The 6618-nt window shown below is 31.1% G+C and overlaps 1 pseudogene; it reads right to left on the reverse strand.

The window, feature by feature from the left end:
* Positions 1-6247: 6247 nt before the first annotated feature.
* Positions 6248-6348, reverse strand: LOC112412947 (uncharacterized; annotated as a pseudogene).
* Positions 6349-6618: the final 270 nt, after the last annotated feature.

The following is a 6618-nucleotide window of genomic DNA, read 5'->3' on the forward strand; positions in this document are numbered from 1 at the left end:
CATTCATTCAATTATTTGTTCATTTAAGAAAGTTTAGTGGGTGTCTATTATGTGCCAGACATTGTACTAGTCTCTGGGGAGAGAACAATGAGCAAAATGGAGAAAAATCCCTGCCCTATGGAGTTTTCATAACAGTGAGAGAAGACAGATGATAAAATGAAGAAGTTAAAATACATTAAGTTAAATGAAAAAAAAAAAAAACTATGGAGAAAAATAAGGCAAGAAAGTGGGTTATTTGTGTGTGTGTGTGTGTGTGTGTGTGTGTGTGTTAGGAGCAGCAGTTTGAAATAGAATAGTGACAGACAGTTGTGTTAGATTTTGGAGAAAGAGTAATAAATGAGACACGTACTCATAGATCTTAGACTGGTGGAGACAAAAGATGATTATACAGGTAATTATATTAAATTGTGACGTTAGGATAAGAGGTATATGTAATGCTATGGATGAGGACACAGGAAAAGGAGACTTTGAATAGTCTAGGGGGATCAGGAATGGTTTCATGGGTGAATTGACGTTAACATTGAAACCAAACTATAATATAAGCCAGAGGAGAAATGAAGTGGGTTGAGGGTCAGCACAGGAAAAAATAAGTTCAAAGATTCAGAAGGAAGTGAGAACATGGTACATTCAAGGAAGTGAAAGTTTAAAATGGCTAAAGTATGGATTGGAAGAAGGAGAGTAATGTGAAATGAGTCTCCAGAGTAAGCACTAGTAATGTCACAAGAGCACTGAATGCCATGTTAAGAAATATGGACTTTATCCTAACAACAAACAGAAACCATTAAAAGAATTTAAAGTGTTGGAAAAGACTTGAGGTTGATCCCCAGGGGCCTGAAGGGAGGCCGGGTGGAGCTCTGTTCATCAAGATCAGAATCTTGATCCTGAATGGCCCCTTAACTCTGTTCTTTGATTCAACTAATTACCTTGCCTTTCCTAATAATAAGGTACATTTATTTATGACTCACCCACTCACTCATTCATTTACTCTCCAACAGATATATAATATTGGTAACATATTCTGGTCATGTCCAAATAAATCCTTTTAATTCAAATATCTGATAAGATTTGTTTCTCTTAGAACCCAAATAATTAGAGGCCAGCTAAAAATTCGGGGTAAACAGTACCAAGTTCAAGACTGCAATTTTGATTTTAATTTTAACTCACTTGAGCTTTTTATTGCATTTGAACTGCTTTGGTTGACATTTACAAAATACAACAAGAAGTTAATTATTTCATAACTAACTCCCTCAGCATAATATATGTTGTTATCCAAAAATATAATATACGTGTGTCATTCTCAAGAACATTCCATAACATAGACATGAACTTTTATAGTTGGAAAGGTCCACAGGGATCAAAATTATTATACAGATGAGGAAACTGCCACCTTCAGAGAGAATATCACTTAATTTATATTATATACAAGTCTTACTTATAGTATTATTACTTTTACTTTATATATTTTATGTGTTTTAATAAATTGTTTTTTAAAATTGTTAATTCATAAATATGGTGTAAACATCCAAAAGTTGTAAAAGGGTCTACAGTTAAGTCTCTCTTCCACCTCTTTTGCTAGGCCACACTGTTTCCCTCCCCTGATGCTATTTTTATGTAATCTGTCAAGATACATCTTACATATATGCAAATATATATTACATATGTGTGTACACATTGTGAGACATAAATGTTAGCATTATCTACATATTTTACCTTGCCTTGCTTTATCATTGAACAATATATTTTTGAGATTATTTCATATGGATATATAGAGAGAGAAATGCCTCATTCTTTTTATTAGCCATATAATATTCCATTGCATGGATGTGCCCTCATTAAATTAATTAATTCACTGTCTAAGGGATTTTATTTTTTTCCAAACATTTTCATGATAAAAATATTTCAATAAATATAATTTATACTATATTATTTTTACCATGTGGGATTCTATCTAAAGGATATTCCTAAACATCGAAGTACTGATTTAAAGAGTATGTAAATCTTGAAATTTTTAATAAATATTGACAATTTATCTATATAATGCTATATATTTCCATTAACAGTTAATAAGAGTACTGTTTTTCCCATGCTCTTTTCAACACAATGCCTTACTGAACTTTTTCATTTTTGCCAAAGATCAAAATGGTAATTCATTATTATTTTAATTTACACTTCTCTTTGTAAGGGTAAAGATGAGCATTTTTTCATATGTTTAAGATTTATTCATTTATCATTTTCTGTGGACTCTTAATAGCATTTGACTACTTTTTCCATTGTTATTATGTTTTATATTGATTTGTGGATATTATTTACATATAAATAATTGAAACTTTTGTGATATGAGTTGCAATTTTTTCCCAGTTTGCAGTTTACTGTCTAATTTTGTTTAAGGTATTTGTTTTACTATGCAAATTTTTTAAAGTGTAGGTAAACTTACCACCCTTTTCTTAAATCACCTCTTAGTTTATGTATTTTACATAGAAAGGCCTTTCCCACTGAGATTATTTTTAAAAACCCTATGTTTTATTCTAGAGAATTTATGGATTAATATTTTAAATTAAAATATTTTGTATAAAGATATAATTTCTATAATAATTGATATACAAATCCAGTCTATTTTCTTCCATATTGTCCCAACATTAATTTTTAATAATCCAGTCTTTAATATATCCCCTTATTTGAAGGGCCAACTTTATCTAAATTAAATTTCTAAAAATGTTTGCATCTATATTTGGACTTTCTATTATAATTCCATTGATTTGTGTGTCTATTCATGTACCATTATTGTTCTATTTCAATTATTGTAGATCTAAAATATGTTCATGGCTGGTAGGTCTAATCCCTCATCATTGGTCTTCATGTCCAGAGTTATTTTTGACAAAATCAGTTGGCTTATTTTTTCATGTGAATTTGGAATCTATATAGCTCCAAAAACTCTTGGGAACTTTTAAGGTGACTTAATAATATATAAAGATTTATTTAAAGAGAATTAGCTTCATTTTGAAGTTGAATCTTTCTGGGCAAGAGAAGAGGATGTTTTTGCATTTTTTGAGTCTTCCTTTGTGTAAAACAGCCCATAGACTGATACTGGTCTCTAGTAAGATAAGAATAAAAATTAAAAGCAAACATTTAGAAACTTTTAGAGCAATTTGACACGTTTGTGACATCCATTGTTGTTGTGACACTCTTTTAGCAATTCATTTTTATTGTGTTGTTTAAAATTATCTAACCATGATAAAGTGAAAATAAAAGATTGGCCTTTCACCAGTACAGTTTGAGAAGCATTGCTACAAAACATGATAGCAGTTTCTGTGGTTATTATTATTATTTTTTGAGGATAGTTTAACTTGATTATGTGTGCATATATATATATATATATATACACACACATAGATATGCTGATACATGTTTACATAAACATAATCATATGCATGCTCCTTGTAGATTTAAAAAAATTTTTTTCTATTTGCCTTCCTTCTTCCCCCTTTTTTCTCCCCTATTCCACAGCGTCTCTCCATCCTAAATAACCCATATCAACAACCCATTATGTATTCTTCCATATTTTACCTAGAAAAATGTTAAATAATAGTGGGCAAAAATTTCTCCCTGAACCTTAAGGAGAATACTGGTAGAGCTGCATCAGTAAATATGATCTTTATTTTGTCAGATATGCATTTTTATAATGTTAACAAGGTATTCTTCTATTCCTTCTTTATCAAATTTTTAAAAAGAATATATTTTAAGGGCTTCCCTGGTGGCGCAGTGGTTGAGAGTCTGCCTGCCGATGCAGGGGACACGGGTTCGTGCCCTGGTCCAGGAAGATCCCACGTGCCGCGGAGTGGCTGGGCCCGTGGGCCATGGCCACTGAGCCTGCGCGTCCGGAGCCTGTGCTCTGCAGTGGGAGAGGCCACAACAGTGAGAGGCCCGCGTACTGCAAAAAAAAAAGCATATATTTTTTTAAACATTATCAAATATATTGTTAGCATCTGTCATGATGTTTTGTGATATTCTTTTTGAGTGTATCAATCCCATGTCGTGGATTATGGTGTATTAATCTTTTTTCCCCCAGCTTTATTGAGCTATTATTGACACATAACAATGTTTAAGTTTAAGGTGTACAATGTGATGATTTGATACACATATATATTGCAAAATAAATACCACAATAAGTTTAGTTAACACAACCTTCACCTCACATAATTACCATGTTTTTGTTGTTTTTATGGTAAGAACATTTAAGATTTACTGTCTCAGCAATTTTCAAGTATATAGTATGGCATTGTTAACTACAGTCACTGTGTTGTACATTAAATCCCCAGAACTTATTCCTCTTATAACTGGAAGTTTGTACCCTTTGACCAAGATCTCATTTTCCCTGCCCCTAGCCCCGGGAATTGACCAATCTATTTTCTGTTCTTATGAGTGTGGCTTTTTTAGATTCTATATAAAAGTGATATTATACAGTATTTATCTTTCTCTGTCTGACTTATTTCATGTAACATAGTGCCCTCAAGTTTATCCAGGTCACAAAGGGCAGGATTTCCTTTTGTTTTATGGTTGAATAATATTTCATTGTGTGTGTATATAAAATTATTATATATATAGTATTTATATCACATATACATGTCCAAATGTATTTTATATATTTTAAATTAATTTATGTATTATATGTATACATATATATAATGTATACATATTTTCTTTATCCATTCCCCTGTCAATGTTTTGCCTTTAGCTTTGTTCTTTCTCAAGATTGTTTCAGCTATTCAGGGTCTTTTGTGGTTTTATATAAATTGTAGTACTGTTTTTTCTATATCTGTGAAAAATGCCATTGGAATTTTCATAGGGATTATTGAATCTATAGATGGCTTTGGTGTAGGTAATATGGACATTTTAACAATATTAACTCTTCTGATCCATGCTCATGGAATATCTTTCCATTTATTTGTGTTTTCTTTAATTTCTTTCATCAGTGTTTTATAGTTTTTGATATGTAGATCTTTCACCTTCTTGGTTAAATTTACTCCTAAATATTTTCTTATTTTTGATGCTATTGTAAATGAATGGTTTTCTTTATTTCTTTTTCAGATAGTTCATTGTTGGTGTGTAGAAATGATGCTGATTTTTGTATGTTGATTTTGTATTCTGCAACTTTACTGAATCTAAAACATTTTTTGAGGAATCTTTAGCATTTTCTATATATACGATCATTTCAACTGCAAACAGACACTTTCATTCTTCCTTTCTGATTTGGATGTGTTTCATTTCTTTTTCTTACATAATTGTTTCGGCTAGGACTTCTGGTACTAGGAGTAGTACATTGAATAGGAGTAGGGATAGTGGGCACCCTTCTCTTGTTCCTGATCTTAGAGAAAAGGCTTTCAACCTTTCACTGTTGATATGATGCTTGTCATATATCAATTCAGTCATTCTATGCCTTTTGATTGAAGAGTTTAATCCATTTACATTTAAAGTAATTACTGATAGATAAGGACTTACTAATGCCATTTTAGTAGTTGTTCTCTGGCTGTTTTGTAATTCCTTTCTCTCATTTTTCCTCCCTTCATGTCTTTCTTTGTGAACTGATGATTTTCCTTACTGGTATGCTTTGATTCTCCTCTCTTTATCTTATGTGTAACTACTATAGGTTTTTGCTTTATGGTTTACCTTACATTAAAAATCTTATAGATATGTTTATTTTAAGCTGATAATAGCTTAACATTGATTGCATACAAAAACTCTTCTCTTTTACTCTTCCCTCTCCCTTTTTTATGTTTTTAATGTTACAATTTACATCTTTTTATATTACATATCCATTAACAAATTATTGTAACTATATTTATTTTTAATACTCTATCCTTTAACCTTTATGCTACAGTTAAGTGATTAACACACCACCATATTAGAGTATTAGAATATTCTTAATTTGTCTATATACTTACTTTTAACAGTGTGTTTTATATTTTCATATGTTTTCATGTTACTAATTAGTGTCTTTCATTTCAGCTTGAACAACTCCTTTTAGCATTTCTTGTAAGGTGGGTCCAGTGTTGAATTCCCTCATCTTTTGTTTGTCTGAGAAAGTCTTTATCTGTCCTTCATTTCTGAAAAACAGCTTTTCTGGTAAAGTATTCTTAGTTGGCAGTCATTTTCTTTCAGCACTTTGAAGGCATCATCACACCTTCCCCAGGCCTGCAAAGTTTCTGTTGAGGGATTTGCTGATACACTTATGGGAGTTCTCTTGTAAAAGAAAAATATGGAATGCTTCATGAATTTCCATGTCATCCTTGTGCAGTGACCATGCTAATCTCTGTATGTTTCCCATTTTAGTATACGTGCTGCCAAAGGGACCCTATGTTAATTTTTTAATGTTCTGTTGGATTCTGTTTGTCAGTATTTTATTTAATTTTATTTTATTTATTTATTTTATTTTACATTGACATTCACAGATGAAATTTCCTTGTAGTTGTTTGTGTGTGTGTGTGTGGTCTTGATATTAATGTTATGTTAGTTTTATTAAAAAATTGAAAATGTATCGCTTCTTTCTCTGTGTTCTGGAAATGACTTTGCCATTAATTGTTCTTTAAATAATTGGTAGAAATCTTCCTTGCAACTTTTAGT

The sequence above is a fragment of the Neophocaena asiaeorientalis genome, unplaced genomic scaffold (assembly GCF_003031525.2).
Source record: "Neophocaena asiaeorientalis asiaeorientalis breed wild unplaced genomic scaffold, Neophocaena_asiaeorientalis_V1.1 scaffold230, whole genome shotgun sequence".
Lineage (NCBI taxonomy): Eukaryota > Metazoa > Chordata > Mammalia > Artiodactyla > Phocoenidae > Neophocaena > Neophocaena asiaeorientalis.